Source organism: Mus musculus, chromosome 18, assembly GCF_000001635.26.
Source record: "Mus musculus strain C57BL/6J chromosome 18, GRCm38.p6 C57BL/6J".
Taxonomy (NCBI): domain Eukaryota; kingdom Metazoa; phylum Chordata; class Mammalia; order Rodentia; family Muridae; genus Mus; species Mus musculus.
The window spans coordinates 4868441-4884960 of record NC_000084.6 but is presented as its reverse complement, the minus strand read 5'-3'; the positions used below and the strand labels follow the sequence as shown (position 1 = coordinate 4884960).

Sequence of the window (16520 nt, the reverse complement as noted above, 5' to 3'; positions counted from 1 at the left end):
GTTCAGGTCATGCCACTCTTGGTCGCTGTGGGAATAGCCATAGGTGTGCTACTGTAATAGCCATAGGTGCTGGTACTGTAATAGCCATAGGTGTTGGTACTGGAACTGCAGGGATAATGACTTCCATGACCCAATATAGTACATTTCACTTCTCAATTGAAAAGCGATCTTCAAGAAATGTCTGAAACTGTGCTTACTATCCATAATAGATCGATTCTTTGGCAGCCATGGTGCTTCAGAACTGATGGGGGCTAAGTGTCCTGACAGCTAAAGAAGGTGGTCTTTGCCTGTTCCTTCAAGAAGCATGCTGTTTCTATGTCAACCAATCCAGAATAATAAGAAATAAAATCCAGGAGCTATAGTCAGACATAAACAATTTCAGGGAATGTGAAACCTCCAGTTCTGGGATTTTTCAAAATTTCTATATGGAAGTGGATATTCCCTTTGTAAAGCCTTTCCTAGTCATCTTCCTGGTGTTATTATTTGCTCCCTGCCTCATTAATCTTATTTCTACATTTCTTCAACGACAAATACCAAAAATTTCTAACCAAACTATTAATCAGCTCCTGTCACAGGATAACCAGCCACTGCCCATAGAAGAGCCATTGTTCACAGAGGAACCTGATGCAAACGTTTACCAAGTGGATCCTGATGGTAAAAGTCAACTACACCCCAAAATTGATGATGCCCCTAGACAGCAGGAAGCAGCTTAAGAGACACGATGCCCTCATTCCCTTTTCACCATCGGCTTCCTCCTCCCGGCTTTTCTTCTCTTTATAATAACAAGAAGGGAGGTGGTATGTTGGCATCAGGACCTCTAAAGCCCATGATATCACATAGGCAGGACCCGCAGCCAAGGCAACAGCCACCATATTTCCAGAACCCACTTGGCTCACCTCCCCTTTACCTGTAATTACACTATCACTCTCTATAAAGAAAGGGCCCCCAATCTCTCTCTCTCTCTCCCCCATCTCTTTCTACCACCAACTTGTGCCTCTCTCTCCCAATAAACCTCTTACATGTGGAACTGCTTTGGCCTGGTGTGTTATGTTTAGATGGGAGTCACTATTGTAACACATTAGCTCTTTTCAGCAACATAATTTATATTCCATTCCTTATTAATGGACATTGAAGCTATAACCTAGTTTTAAAAAAAGTAAATTGCTGTAGTGAAGAGTCTCTTTGGGATATAATTGTACACTTGTACAATTACATCTGTAGGATTTATTACTAGAAGTAAGGTTGGTAAATCAAAGGGTATGGACCAGTTTTTATTAAGACATTAATTGTTCAAAATATTTGGAATACTTGACTACCAACCTATGAGAGGGACTATTTATCTACATCCTCATATGATCTTCATTTTGCTAATATTTCCAGTCTTTCAAATTGGTATGCAAACAAAAAACTTTCTTGTTTCAATGTGAGTTCCTTCTATATTTTATTTTCAAACCTTTAGAAAAATAGTGCAAAGTGCATTGTGTTGGTTTAGTAAAATCAACTCGGATTCCATCTTGTCTTGTACAAAGCAACCCTTAACTTTGGTCCCATCATGAGCCAGGTGGCTTTGGAGTAGATCCATTGATGTAACCTGAGGAATCCCCCACCTGCTAGTGTGGTGCCAACACTAGGCCTCATTCTGCTCTGGCTCACTCAACCAGGGAGCGATGGACAGCAGCGTGAGGTCCCCCACACAGACCTACTGCTGGGCTCTGAGCAAAATAAGACTCTGGTGACACACATAGAATGCCAGTGAAGCAGCCCTCTGCTTGCTGTCTGTGGAGGGGGACTAGTGACTCCCTGTTCAAAGGCTCGCAGATAGCACGTGGATTCATCTTCATCTCATCTTGCTTATCTCTAACCTGTCCCTTAAGTGAACTACTGAGTGTCACAGCAGTGTGGAGTTAGCAGATCTAGGGATAGGATGCAGGCTGTCAATCTATGTCCAGTGTCCTCGCTGCTCCTCATCCTCTGGTTCTTGTTGGTGGCTTTATTTACTTCTGCCAACACAACAGAGGGTACAAGCAGAAACCTGTTCATCTCATGCCTCTAGCTATACCTGCTGAATATTTATGTACTTGTTTTGAAGTGCTAGAAAGCAGACTAGATCCTTACACATGCTAGGCAAGCACTTCCCTGAGCAGTTTAAAGGTAGCCTATCGGGGATCTCAGAGAGCATTAAGCTAGGCCACCAAGCAACAGACATATTGGATGCAGGAGCAGCTGAATGGCATCTCTTTCCTTTCTCTACATCTACTGGGCTTCACGGAATGGTATCCATGTCATGTAGGAGTCAGTGCCAGGCTCATGGATCTGATATACTAGGGGATGAGTCTCAACTCACATAATTAACACCTCACCCCCCCACACTTTATCACAGTCATGATTGCTGCAGATATGAGTAAGTTTCTAGCTATCCCACTGAGAAAAATCCACCTTCCACTTCCAGTGTCTGTGAACCAGAAGCTCTAGGGTTCTTGAAGCACCACATTAGGCCCAGGTGTCCAGCTTGCTGGTGCTCTCGTCTTATGAGCAGACTCATTCTTTAGTAGCAGGAATGAGAAGGGTTCAGTTAGTGTAGCACATTGATTGCAGGGTATACGTAAGGACAGGGCTACTGCAGAGGTGCACCCATTGCACACTGATGTTCTTTCTTTAGACTGCCATCAGATATGGCTGAGGAAGGATGGCTATGCTCATCAACAGCCTGGAGTTGGTGGTAGCGAGCTGTAAGAACACAGTATGGGAGAACATGATGCTCACTGGGCAGGATCAGACTGAAAGAGAGAGTCAGGGAGACTGTTTTCTGGGTTCCAATATTCCAGTTCAGCCAAGCTGTAAATGTGAGACACGAAGAGTAAACACTGCATTTCAGTGATTCCTGTAGAGCTCCTGAGGGGTGGAAAGAGTTCTGCCTCCCATCTGCTCCAGAGACAAGTTAGGATAAAGACAATGTATATGTTTGATAAAAAAAACAAAACAAAACAAAAAACAAACAAACAAAACAAAACAAAATAAAAAAAACAGATTATAAATCCCAAAATGCCACAGAATCCAACACTGTGTGTTTCTCTGCTGTAGAGATGGGATTGAGTGCTAAAGAAAGAACAAAGTGGTCGAAACCACTGTCTCCTGCGTGAGATACGTTTTGACCCAGAGCTCTGCCATTAAAACTACCTCATGTTTTTATATCAAGGCATCCTGTTCTGTTTGTAATTCTTGGGTGCACTCCGAATCGGGAATTGAGTGGGGGTTTCCCCACTAGGTTCTTTCATTTGGAGGCCCCAGTGAGATCTGAATGACACCCAGGAACCCCGAAAGATCCCTTGGAGGTATGTTTGCTTCTGTGTGTCTTACATGTTGTCTGTTGTCTAAGTGTGGCATCACTGAATTTGTGTCTTGGTTTTTCAGTTCTGAGATTATGAGTTTGTGTCTTGGTTTTTCAGTTCTGAGATTGTGAGTTTGTGTCTTGGTTTTTCAGTTCTGAGATTGTGAGTTTGTGTCTTGGTTTGTGAATTCATGTCTTGGTTTTATGGTTCTGAGATTGTGGGTTCAAGTCCCACCCCATGCCTTGGTTTTTCAGTTGTGAGATTGAGGGTTCAGGTCCCACCTCATGTCTTGGTTTACAGTTCTGGGATTGTGGGTTCGAGTCCTACCGCCTGGTTCCCCAGTTCTGGTATTCTGTATTCTGGCAGCTGCCACTGTGGGCCGTAAGGACCCAGTAGCCATGGGAGGGAGACGTCCAGAGGCCCCACAAGCTGCGACCCCTGGAAGACGATCCAAGGGTGAGGGACAGTCAGAAAGGTCTGACTGTCATCTGGCAGAGTGAGGAACGAGTGTGCTTAGATACTGTTTTTTTTTTTTTTTTTTCTCTGTGGCTGTCTTGTTTGTGTTTATGGATTTCGTCATGGGACAGACTGTGTGTGTGGTGCCGACTGTGGACTTGGACTGACGTTAGGACAGAATTTGTCAGAGATTGTTAAGAAAAACAACTCGGTGAGCGTCCCTGGCTGCATGCTGCCGCAGGGCTGGACTGAGAACTTCCAGCTTCGGAGGCAGGGCCGAGAGGTGCCACGTGGGAAACCGTGGCCCAGGGGGGAACACCAATGTGGAGGTTTCCTCAGGGATGCCCGCCCCACCACCACCACCACCGCGCATTTCACCGCATGCAGGATGGGCAAGAAAAGAAAGAGGGGCAAGGCCCGAGCCCCCCCCCCCCCCCACGCACTGGCCCTGCGTGGCTTCCTAGAGTGGCTGTGATGCCTGCTGGGGAGGGGCCTGACTAGAGTCGCCTTCCCCACCCCCCACAGTTGGCTCGGTACAGCCAGCTGTGAGAGCTGCCCTCCCTTCCCTGCCCCACATGTTTTCTCTTCTAGGGCGCCCCCGCCCTAAGCTGCTAACCAGTGAGGGAGACATCTGCCCACTTAAAACTTCTTTCCCAGGTAAGCAGCACCTACGAGTCTAATCACCAGGCTCTGACAAATGTGTATAGTGGTTTAGAAAAAGGTGAGCTTAGACTGTAAGGAAGAGCAAAGCTTCAGTAGACTTAGGAGAGAGAGATGACAGTGAAAATAGAGATGAAAGAGATTAGAGAGGTCCGAGATGAGAGAGATATCCCGAATGAGAAATATTTAGAGTAGAACCAATAAGAGGCAGAGAAGGTGTATTACGAGAGAAGAAAGAGCAGAGAGAGAGAGAGAGAGAGAGAGAGAGAGAGAGAGAGAGATGAGAGGCAGAAGAAAGAGAAGACTAGAGGGATCATAGACAAGAGAGAAATTTGACTAGAATCTTGGCCTCAGTGATAGGAGAGAAAGAAAAAGACAAGATCTAGACAGGAAATCTGGGCAACAGAAGACAGAGCCTCAGCTAAAGAGGCTCAGCTGGGTCAGACTGAAGTTACTTATTTGAGATACACCCTTCGAGGTGGGAAACAGTGGCTAAAAGAAGCCAGAAAAAGACTGTAACTACACCAAGGCAAGTAAGAGAATTCTTGGGTACTGCTGACTTCTACAGACTCTAGATACCTGGGTTGGCGACCTTAGATGCCCGTTGTACCCCCTAACCAAGGAAGGGGAAGTGTTTGTGTGGACCCCAGATCACCAGAAAGCCTTTAGAGAAATGAAAAAGGCCCTACTGATGGCCAGCCTTTGCCTGACCTAACCAAGCCTTTCACTCTTTATGTGGAAGAGAGATCAGGGGTCGCCAGAGGAGTCCTTACACAGACTTTGGGACTTTGAAAAAGGCCAGTGGCTTACCTATCCAAGAAGTTAGACCCTGTTGCCAGCGGGTGGTTTCTTGCCTGAAAGCTATTGCTGCCATAGCTCTGCTTGTCAAGGATGCTAATAAGCTCACTCTTGGACAGCAAATAACTGTAGTGGCACCCCACACTCTTGAAAGCATTATCTGAAAGCCCCCTGACTGATGGATGATGACCAACGCTCCTGTGACACATTATCAGAGCTTTTTGTTGACTGAATGAGTGACCTTCGCTCCACCTGCTGTCCTCAATCTCGCTACCCTACTGCCCAAGACTTCACCTACTCATCACTGTGCTGACGTTCTGGCAGAAGAAACTGGTACTCGAAATGATCTGAAGGATCAGATCAGCCTTGGCCTGAGAGTTCGAGCTGGTACATGGATGGCAACAGCCTCTTGGTTGAAGGACTGAGACGGCCAATGTGATGGCCAAGAAGATCCTAGAAGAAATCTTCCTGAGGTTTGGGATACCCAAGGTAATCAGGTCCAATAATGGACCTGCCTTTGTTGCCCAGGTAAATCAGGGACTGGCCAAGATATTGGGGATTGATTAGAAGTTACATTGTGCATACAGGCTCCAAAGCTCAGGACAGGTAGAAAAGATGAATAGAATTCTAAAAGACACCTTGACAAAATTAACCAAAGAGACTGGTGCAGACTTGGTGCTCCTTCCCCATGCCCATAACTGTTTTAAATGATGTGTTTAAACCTACATGTTGTTGTAATAATAATCTGTATGCTAAGTTAAAAGGCTTGCAGGTGGTGCAGAAAGATGGCTGGTCACAATTGGCTACAGCAAATGATTCGGGTACCACAAAAGACATCTCACCAGTTCCAGCCAGAGATCTGATCCACGTACACCTACATCATGCCCAGACCCTCAAGCCTCACTAGAAGGGTCCCTGCCTAATTCTGTTTACTATCCCTTCTTATTCTGTTTTTGTTCTTATAGAAAAAGAGTATGATTTCTATTTTCTACATACTTCTGAAATTCTAAGATTAGAATTACTTAGTAGAAGAAGAGGGGAATGAAAGAAAATAAAACTTGAGACCTGTTTAGGGAGGGGGGAAAAAGAACAAAGTTCAAGACTATTGAGGGTAAGGAGTGTGTGTGCCACAGACTTAGTTTACAGGAAGCAGAGTAGATGGAGAAATCCAACGTCACCAAAATAAATATCCTCAGACATTCCTCTATATGGAACACTCAGCAAGAGCGCGAATTTAGGCTCTTCACAAAGGAGAGAATGGGGCACAAAGCAGTTTGCAAACTTGGATTAGGTCTGTATTCAAAGGGCAAAGAGATAGAGCCACAAAGGACCCTGGAAGGCTAGACAGACTTCCAGCATGACACTGGGATTCTTTGTCACTAACCTTCCTAGACATGGTCCTGCCAGTGTGGTCACTGGGAGAATATTCTGTCTCAGGGAGATGTCTACTAAAGGAAGTGGAAAGAAATCTCTCTGTTGTATACGGATCATTTGGAATTTTCAGAGAAAAAGAGACAGAGAGAGAGAGACAGAGAGACAGAGACAGAGACAGAGAGACAGAGACAGAGAGAGAGACACAGAGAGACAGGGACAAACACAGAAAGAGAGCACTTTAGCTCAATGTAGACAGCCCTGGGGATCAACCATAGAGGAAGCCAACTCCAAGGCCCCACTGGGAGAAGAGATGAACTGTGACTTTTAGTCTCTAATAGTCCATAAAATATTGATTAGAAAGGGGTAATGCCAAGAAAGCAGAACTCTTGTAAGTTGCTGGTGAGTGTATCAGTCACTTTTCTTGCTGCTGAGACAAAATACCCAACAAAAACTACTTAAGGAAGCAGGGGTGCATTCTGCTCACAGTGTGAGGGTGCAGCTCTTTGTGTGGGATAGCAAGCACCATCACCCTATAGGCTACCTCACTGGTCCTCAGTTATTTTTGAGTTATGCTAGCCAGTATGATGAAGACAGTTAATACTTGACTATGCTATGGTTCACTGGCTCTCAAGTTGGATCTTAATGTTTGCATCATGGATGCTGCAAATGTTTTAGGCAATAAGTTGGTTGCCTTGAGTTGGTCGTTCCACATCATATTAAACAATGTCCATAGATATGTACAGCTAGGATTTGTCAATGCATACTTCTTAAATGGAGGGGTGGGACATTAGTCGCTTTTCTGTGGCAATGACAGACTACCCACTAAAAGCACTTTAAAGAAGGGTTTATTCTGGCTTGGTGTTCAAGGGTGCAGTCCATCACTGGAGAAAAGTCAGGTTGCCTGGAGCTTGAGGCAGTTGGCCACATCATATTCACATCTAGAAAGCATAGAGAGATGGAAGCAGGTGCTCAGCTCCCTGTCTCCTTTTCATAAAGTTCAGGATCCTGGCTCATGGAATGATGCTAGCCACAGCTAGAATAGCTCTTTCTACTTCAATTAGTATAATATAGATAATCCTTCCTACATATGCCCAGAGAATTTTTCTCTTCAGTGATTCTAAGTCTTGTTAAGTTGGCAATCAATATTAACTATCCCAAGTAGGGAAGATAAGTTGGTCCTGATCTGAGCCTTCTAAGCAACACCAGATTGAGAAAGTCCAGACTTCATAAACCAGAGTCACCTCCAGGTGTCTTCAAATTCCAAAGTTTCCTTCCAAGCAAATACGCATGAATTTCAAACAGAATGTTCTAGGAGAGAATGATATACCTGTCTGGTACTGGGAGGGGAGTTCTGAGAGGAACCTTAGTTTCTGGTGGTACACAGAGGAGCAAAAATGAGAGGCAGCTCCTTACAATGACATGTAAGGAGCTTAAACCATGCATTGTCTGGCAGCTAATCCAGATATCAGGCTCTTGGCTTTTTGTGGTGTGTTTATTCACATCTGAAAGTAAATCTGAAAGACTCAGGATTCAGATTGACTCATTAGCAGCCTTTATCTTGCCTCAGTTTGGGTCCTTTAGGAGCTGGCCAGAAGACAGCAACTTGAGAGGAAGAGAACATTGGAGTCAGGCTTCATGCAGAGTTCCCACGAGCTTTCTCAAGTAGGGGATAGATGTAGCTCTCCATCTCCATGGCTTTTGTCCAGTGTCTGGCATGGATGTCTCTTAACTATTGCATGCTCATTCGGATTCCTGTTCTCGGGTAAGACTGCTTCCTGACTCATTATTGTTGAACCCTGGGGTAACTATATGGTGCTCTGTCTGTGATGCCAGCCTGGGTCTTGATTCTCTTCCCTTTTGAGATTTCATTAGAATGTCTCCACAGCTCCTCAGACTCATACTATTTAAATGTGCTTACATTTAAAAGAAAATCTTTTAAAGCTTTAGGCAAACAAACACTCAAAAACTGTATGAGTCGCCTATTAAGCAAGCGAGTGCTTAGAAACAAGTAGGATTCTTGCAAACATTTTTGTGAGCCAAAACCTGGGTAGGAAATAGGTGTAGAAATTCCAAGGTTCATTTTAAGCAGATGAAACAAACATGATTTGAAATGTACATAATTCTTCTGTAGAATGGCTACCCATGTGCAATAATCTGGGAGTCAGTGAACACTGTGACCCTGGGGATAACAGTATTAACTCTCAGTAGAGCCTTGGTGTGCTTTTTATGCACAAAATTAGAACATTACTAGTTTCTCCTCCCTATGTTTTGAAGATTCTGGAGGTAGAGTATTTAGGGCCCAATTACCACAGGATGCTTAGCTATTATTTTAGTCAGTTAATTAGCTAATCAGAGATTGTTATGTAACTGTGTTTAGTCCAAACATCAAAGTCAAAGAGCTCAAGCAAACAAACCAAGCCTGTGACACTACCGAGCCTCCACTGTTTCTGAAGGGGCTGCTGTGACAGATAGGGAGTCAGTTCTGGTGTTGACAATAAAACAGAGAGCCCAGAGCCATTGTGGAGTCAGTTACTGATGTCCTTCCTGCCCCTCTTGCTGTTGAAATAAGCCCACCTCTTCTCAAAGGGCCAAGGAAATAGCTAGCATACATCCCCTTGACTGATGGTGTATTCCAAGTAGATAGCGCAGGCTGCCTTGATTTGAAGGTCTCCCCTGAGCTCTTGCCCTAGGTAGTTGATTGAGATAGATTCTGTATGAGACTTTTGGTTATGTTAACAACTACCTGAGAGAAAGAGGAATTCACTTTGTTTCTGTTTCTGTCCACAGACTCTGCCGTTTCTTTGCTCTGAGGCAGAGCATCAAGGTGGATGTATGTGGAAAAGTAAAGCAATTATCTCATAGTGACCAAGAGCATAAGAAAGAGACAAAGTCTAGCTTGCTAAAGCATGGTCCTAATGGTCTACTTCCTCTTGTTTTTTTCTACCCTTTCCAATAACATTTTGAATCCATATTAGATCCATGTCTAATGGTCTCTCATGATGACTAGGTAGGGACCAAACCTTTATTCAACATATGAAACATTTTTGGGGACATTTCACATCCAAAGCCTAGAGGAAGCAAAAGGAAAGACCCGCAAAGGCAGGGTTTCACTTCGAAAGAACCTTTATACTTTATATAAATTTATAATAAACATTTGCCACCAACGTAGAGAAGTATAGTGGGCTATGTAGTATATTCCTACCCAAATTCATGTTCACTGGAGCCTTGGGATATGATCTTGTTTGGAAAGAAGGTATTTGAAACTGTTTAGGATTCCATGAGTAAAAGTTACCCTGGACTTGGCACCACCCCTAAATCTCAGGCCTTGGACCTTATAGAAGGAGAGAGGCCACAATAAAGCATAAAGGAGAGAGAGAGTAATATAAAGATAGAATTCACAAGTAAAGGGTCACCTGGGGTTACCAGAAGCTAGAAGTAGCCATTAAATAACTAAATAAATATATAAATGCATAAATAAATGAAATAAAATAGAGCTCCAGAGAGAGCAAGGTCTTAGTGGTATCTTGATTTTTACATTTCTGATTTCTAGAATCATGGGAGAAGAAATTTCTGCTTGTTCAAGTCACCCTTTTTTTCCTTTTGTACATTTTTTTTTCATGACAACCATAGAATACTGGCAGAAACCTGAAGAATGCAACCTGTTCCCCTCACATTTTCAAAGCAGAGGCCTAATAGAAATGTTTTGACTGCTTTATGTTTACACAGCATGAAAAAGAACCCCCAACAAACACATGACTTACTGACTCCTGTCCATCAGAGTGTGTACTCCTGCAGCTGTGCCTAGTATACAGGAGATGCCCACTAAATAGTTTTATGAGTAAATAAAGAACATGAGATAGGACAGAGTTCCATATCAGGAACAAAAGTGAAAAGGATTTACACATCCAGGGATGGAATAATGCATATGTACAAAGACGGGAATGAAAAGCACACAGCTGCTTGGATAAGGCCCAGGGTTCAGGTTTAGTCAATGTCTGGGGTAGTGTGATGGTTAGTGTTAATTGCCCACTTGACAAAATGTCCAAAATCACCTAGGAGACCAGTCTCCCAAACACACCTGTGAGGAATTATCTAGGCAAGCCTGTGGAGAATTTTCTTGATTCACTAGATTCAATGAGGTGAGAAGACCTGTACACTGTGGGTGTCAACATTCCTTAGCCAGAATCCTGGATTGTACACAATGCATAAAGCTCACTGAGCAGTAGGGCTGCTGTATTAACTAAACCCTGATTCCAGCTGTGACCACATTTCCAAGTGTGATCAGTTGCTTCAAGCTTTTTCCACTTTAACTTTCTTACCACAACAGATGGTACCCTAGCACTGTGGACCACAGTTAACTCTTTCCCTTCTAAGCTGCTGCTGTGTTTCATTACAGCAATAGAAGAGAAACTAAGACAGGTGGAAAGAGCTGGAGCTGGGGTAGGCGATGGGCACTGGCTTTAGAGATGCCTGTCGGTAAGGACTTTCCACTGATCCTGAGCAGGAAAAAGCCCATGGGTTTAGTTAAAGCAACAAAATGACTTTTAGAAGACTGTAGAAGAGCAGTGTTAGTGATTGATTCCAGAGGCAAGGGAAGAGTGACAGAAGGCACGGCCGAGAGGCAGGGGGACCCAGGGGAAAGCCACTGGGTTCGGAAGCACCTGGATGTACATTCAAAAGGCCAATGCATTGCAGGCTCAGTCCCCAGTCTGTGTCACCATTCATAGGCACCTTCAGGAGCCCACTGGGGGAACATCCTTGAAGAGTGGCATCCCACTTGTTCCTCTCTAGAAGCTTCCTTCATTTTCTGTCAGGATGTACCATTCCACTACAGGCCCAGGGCAGCAGAGCCTGTGAACCCAAAGCAATCTTCTCCCCCTTTTAAGTTGCTTTAAGTCAAGCATTAATATTCATCACACTGGCAGAAGACTGGCTGGAGGGCACTACTGAAGAGCAGCTTGATATACCACAGCAGTGTCTGTGGTTGAGGATGAGGGCCTGGTTATGCAAAGCACAAGGATGGTGTAGTGGCTTGGATAAGATGTCCACATAAAGACTGGGCATTTGCATACATGGTCTTCAGTGGGTGGCTGTTTGGGGAAGGACTAGGAGGTACAGCCTTGCTGGAGGAAGTTATGTCATTGGGGTGTGGACTTTGAGGTTTCAAAAGATTGTTCTCGTTTTTGAATGTATTCTCTCCATTTCCTGTTTGTGGAAGATGTGAGCTCTCAGATTCTGGTCCAGCTACTTGCCATGGCTACCTCATCTCTGCATTGTCGACTATTATTCCCCTTCTGGAAGGCAAATAGACCCTTCTATAAGCTGCTTGGTTATTTATCACAGCAACAGGAAAGTAACTAAGGTTGATGAAGTGATTTGCAGGTAGAAGACGCAAACTTGAGTCATTTGGTATCAGTTGGTCAGATAGGTCAGGAGAGAGGTAAAGACTACAGTGGAGTCTGGATAGAAGTGAACAAATCCATGGAGCAGGAAAGAAGATAGCTACTGTGAGCACTCTCGACTTTGCTGTGCAATTGAAAGGAAGTTTACAATGCTTGGACCACTAGGGAAAGGCTGTCTTTTACATTAAATCTTAACACTTCAAGTGGATTTTGTTATTAGCCTTTTGGAAAGTGCATATACAACAAACCAAAATTGCTAGTATAAACAGAATGGACTCCAGGACACAGTGCAGAACACTCATCTGAAGGAGAAGCACTCAATGCTCCAAAATAAACACAGGAAACAGGGTGATGGGCTCCAGATTGGACTTAGGAAACAAACAGCACTTCCTGTGAGTGAAGGAGCAGCAAAAAGAACTCCTGAATGTTTGACCATATATCCTCCATCCTGTACAAGCCCCACATGTGCAGTGGGGAGCTCTCTAGTCTTTTCTGGTTGTGGTGATGGTGGGGAGGGGATCTTCTTTCTTTCTTATAAATCTGCCTGGGTCCTTTTGTGGTTCTGAAACCAGAATATAAAACAGCAACTTTACTTTCTTGGAAAATTGATGTATTGGTTGCTCTTCAGGGCATGACATAGAATCCTTAGACCTGCAGTGACCTTGTGCTTTGGTAGAAGCAAAATCTTCAACACAGTGAAATTTGAAGAATAAGAGCAGAGCCTCATAGTCTAGGATTGGACGAGAAGGTGCTGCCAGTAATGTAGGATGAGCCTGGATAGCAGCAACACTTCCCAATGATAATGTTTCCACAAGTTCCCAGTGGACCTGGGTAGCAGCTTGTATTCTCTGTAGGACTTCCTATTCAGCATTGTGCCCAAGGCCCTTAAATCCCTTCCTAACTTAAATCTCTTCATTACCAGCCTTGAGAGAGGAAAATCTTGACTATGCCCTGCCTACATGTCTGTTGATCTCTAGTAAAGACTATCTTTTTATGAAAATCTGTGCCACTGGCTTCTGCACAAACTGGATAGCAAACTCTTACTCCATATCAGTGATTTATCTCATTTATGACCTCTGGTTAAGTGTTCCTTAAAAGGGACTAGCTGAAAAGAGGAAATGGGTTGTGGAGGTGGGAGAGGAGACAAAAAGGAGTGAAGATGATCAGGGCAAGTTAAATGCAGGTATGAGCCTATCAAAATAAAACCCACTGTTTTTTTACAATTAATGTAAGTTGACTTAAAATTGTCTGGTTGAAGAGAACCCTCTTTCTAAGTGGGGATTCATGAAATGACTATTGTAAGATACCCAGCATTTAGGAAGGTGGTCAATCTATATCCCTTTTCAGATCCAGTACTCAGTACATGTTATTCTAGAACTCAGGTACCTGTAAGTCCCAGCCCAAGGGTATTGCAGATAGAAAGCCTTGACCCTAGCCCTTGGTCACAGTAAGCTGTGGATATCTCCCAGCACTTTCTCATCTCTCTCTCTCTCTCTCTCTCTCTCTCTCTCTCTCTAGGCAAAGAGACTCCAGGAAATAGAAAAAATGAGAATGTCTTCTTCAGGGAATCAAGGCAGAAGGACTAAGGATATGGAGACAGCTGTGAACTCATTGCAGAGAACTATCCACACCAGAAAGAGGGGCAGGTATTTAAAACTCAGATGGGGCTGTCTTTCCACTCCAACTTGCTATATGGCAGAAGCCTCTTGCTGGCTCTTCCATCTGGAGTGATTGATGTGGTAAGTGAACTTCATGGGAATTGGCCATAGGACCATCATAGCTCTGACAACTAAATTCAGCCAGGAAGAGAGACGCACCCCAGGATGCTTAGTTACAGAACCAGTAACATGTCTTCAAAAGCACGACAAGAGAACATCTACCCATTGTCATGCTGATCCTTTTGGGATGCACAGACGTTCTTTCATCTGTTTATGGAACTCAGGACCATGTTCATGCTGAGCAAGTGATCTACCACTGAGCAACACTACCAATCCTTCTTTTCATTCTTAATCACAAAAAAATTCAGACATAAAAACAAAACACGGGGGCTGGTGAGATGGCTCAGTGGGTAAGGGCACCCGACTGCTCTTCCGAAGGTCCGAAGTTCAAATCCCAGCAACCACATGGTGGCTCACAACCACCTGTAATGAGATCTGATTCCTTCTTCTGGTGTATCTGAAGACAACTACAGTGTACTTACATATAATAAATAAATAAATCTTAAAAAAAAATCACATGAGTAAGGGATGCCCTATAGTAGTTGCCCAGGCCCAGCATTCTCCTCCATCAGCTAGAAGCACTGTCCCAAGCCTGCTTTGTCTGGCCATCCTCACCCCTGACTTTCTTCTTTTCCTCTCTGTATTCTCTTCCTCTGTAATGTTCTAACGAATATCTGCGCAGGATATTATTCCCATGATCTCATTGATTCTCATACAAGAACATTATATTAAAGACCTTTTCATCTCATTGAATAAGCAGCAAGTTACAGAACAAGATCACAAGCATCAGTTTTTAAATCTATAACAACACTGAGGCTCAAAGACCAAAGCGCTGCTCACCCAGCTAAACTGGATTCTTCTTCACAAAGGCCATCACCCTCAAACTACAGAAGATGTGGGGTTTAAAGCCACAGGTCCTCAGAGGCAGAATCCAGCTGTTGTTCCTCAGCATGCATGCTATTGCAGCTGCAGCTCTTTGTTCTTTTTAGGGATGTTTCCATCTTTGACCAGAATCAACTCAAGTTGTATATTGTAGATGAGACCCACAGTGCCTGCTGCTTACCTCTGTATAGCCAGACTGCATGCTGGGCCACTTTGAGATCCTCAGAAGGAATCCATCAGGCTGACAATGCTCATGGGTCAGGCAATGTTTCTACATGCTGTCTTTGGATCTCAGGGACTCTCATCCATTCAGTAACAGTATGAAGTCTTGGACTCATACCCTCTCAGTTTCCAGAAGCCTCTTGGAAGGCTGCCAGAGGAAACGGGGCATGTGGAGAAAATGTGAAGGAAGATTCGAGATCTTCCAAATGTTTCCCCCAGGGAGCATCAAGACACAGGGCTGAACTGGTGACATTCCAGTTACTACTTTAATGGTTCATCAGATCCTGCTGCCTGGACGAAGTCCCCAGCTCTGTATGTGTGCTCTGCCCTGTGCACACCCGTGCACTTTCTTTTTAAACAAGACAGCTGTGGGGAGGCTTCCTCCAGACAACTGACTTTTGTTAAAATAGCAGAAAATTAGGTAGTGACTAGATCATGCTTCACAGAGAGTGAGAAAGCTCTCGGAAGAACAAAAGACTGGTGCGGGAGGGAGGGGGATTGGGGAGTGGAAGGTGGGGGTGGGGAGAGACGCTGGGACTGTGGGATGCTCAGCTTGGAAGTGTCTTTAGTTTTTATTCTAGAGTCAGCAGCTTCCCAGACTTCCTGCTGCAAGGCTGCATCTCTCCCGATAGTGACATGTGCCACTCAGGAAATGTCACAACAAAGGAAAGGTGATTTTCAAGTAACAGCAATGGCCAACTGGGTTAACTAGATCATGGGGTCAGGATTCAGCTACCTAGGAAAAAAGGACACTTCAGGGTCTTATAGGGCCAAACTCAGATTATCAAAGTTTTTGACAGAGTAGACAAGCCAACAACACTGTTGCCTTTTATTTTAAGTTAAATCGGTATTTATTTATTTTTAACATTCATTTATTTAATTTATTTCATGTGAGGAGTATACACATATTATGGCATGAGTGTGGTGGTCAAAGGACAATACAAAGAGTTGGTCCTGGGAACTGAACTCAGGTCTTCAGGCTCGGGAGCAGATGATTTTACCCATTGAGCCAATCTGTTGGCCCTAATTTTAATTATTTTCAATTGGTGTGTAAAACACAACAAATTTTGAAAGGTACACATTGTTTAAATGGCTATCTCCTCACCTGCTCTCTCTCGAACCTTTCAGGATCTTACTATACCACTATGAAGATCAGGCTGGCCTTGAACAGAGATCCATCTAACGCTGCCTCTCCTGGGAGTAAAGACTGTGCCACCATGCGCAGTATCTTTAGCATTTCTTTATGGTGGAAATAGCCACACTTCCTTCTAGTGTTTTGACGACATAGTACCCACTATTAGGAAAACACCACCAACTCATTACTGGATATTGGCCATTTTACCAGATTTGTGCTGTATTCAGCAGTAGAGTGCTTGCCTAGAATACACAAGGGTCTGGCTTCAATCTGCAGCAGAGTATCATCAATATAAACAAATAATGGATTAAGCATCATGAACTGCTCTTAGCACATCACCACATCACATACAAGTATTTATTTGTGTTACTTTATTTGCATAAAATATTTCGTGTCTTTCCAACATGAGAAGACATACTGATTATTTTATACAAATATAATACGTACACAATGTAATTTAGTGCAACTTCTAAAAAACAAAAACCTGGAGAACATTAAACACTAAAAGAAATGACTCCAAAATGGGATCCTAAAAAACATGTTA

The 16520-nt window shown here is 43.7% G+C and overlaps 1 long non-coding RNA gene across 1 annotated transcript in view; it reads right to left on the bottom strand.

Annotated features, from left to right (window-relative positions):
• The window catches only part of Gm41659, a 42495-nt gene extending 27311 nt beyond the window's left edge, over window positions 1-15184 (bottom strand). The window contains exon 1 of the long non-coding RNA XR_877157.3: window positions 14801-15184. This is a non-coding gene — a long non-coding RNA (predicted gene, 41659). The remainder of the gene's footprint in view (window positions 1-14800) is intronic.
• Between the last annotated feature and the right edge of the window lie 1336 nt (window positions 15185-16520).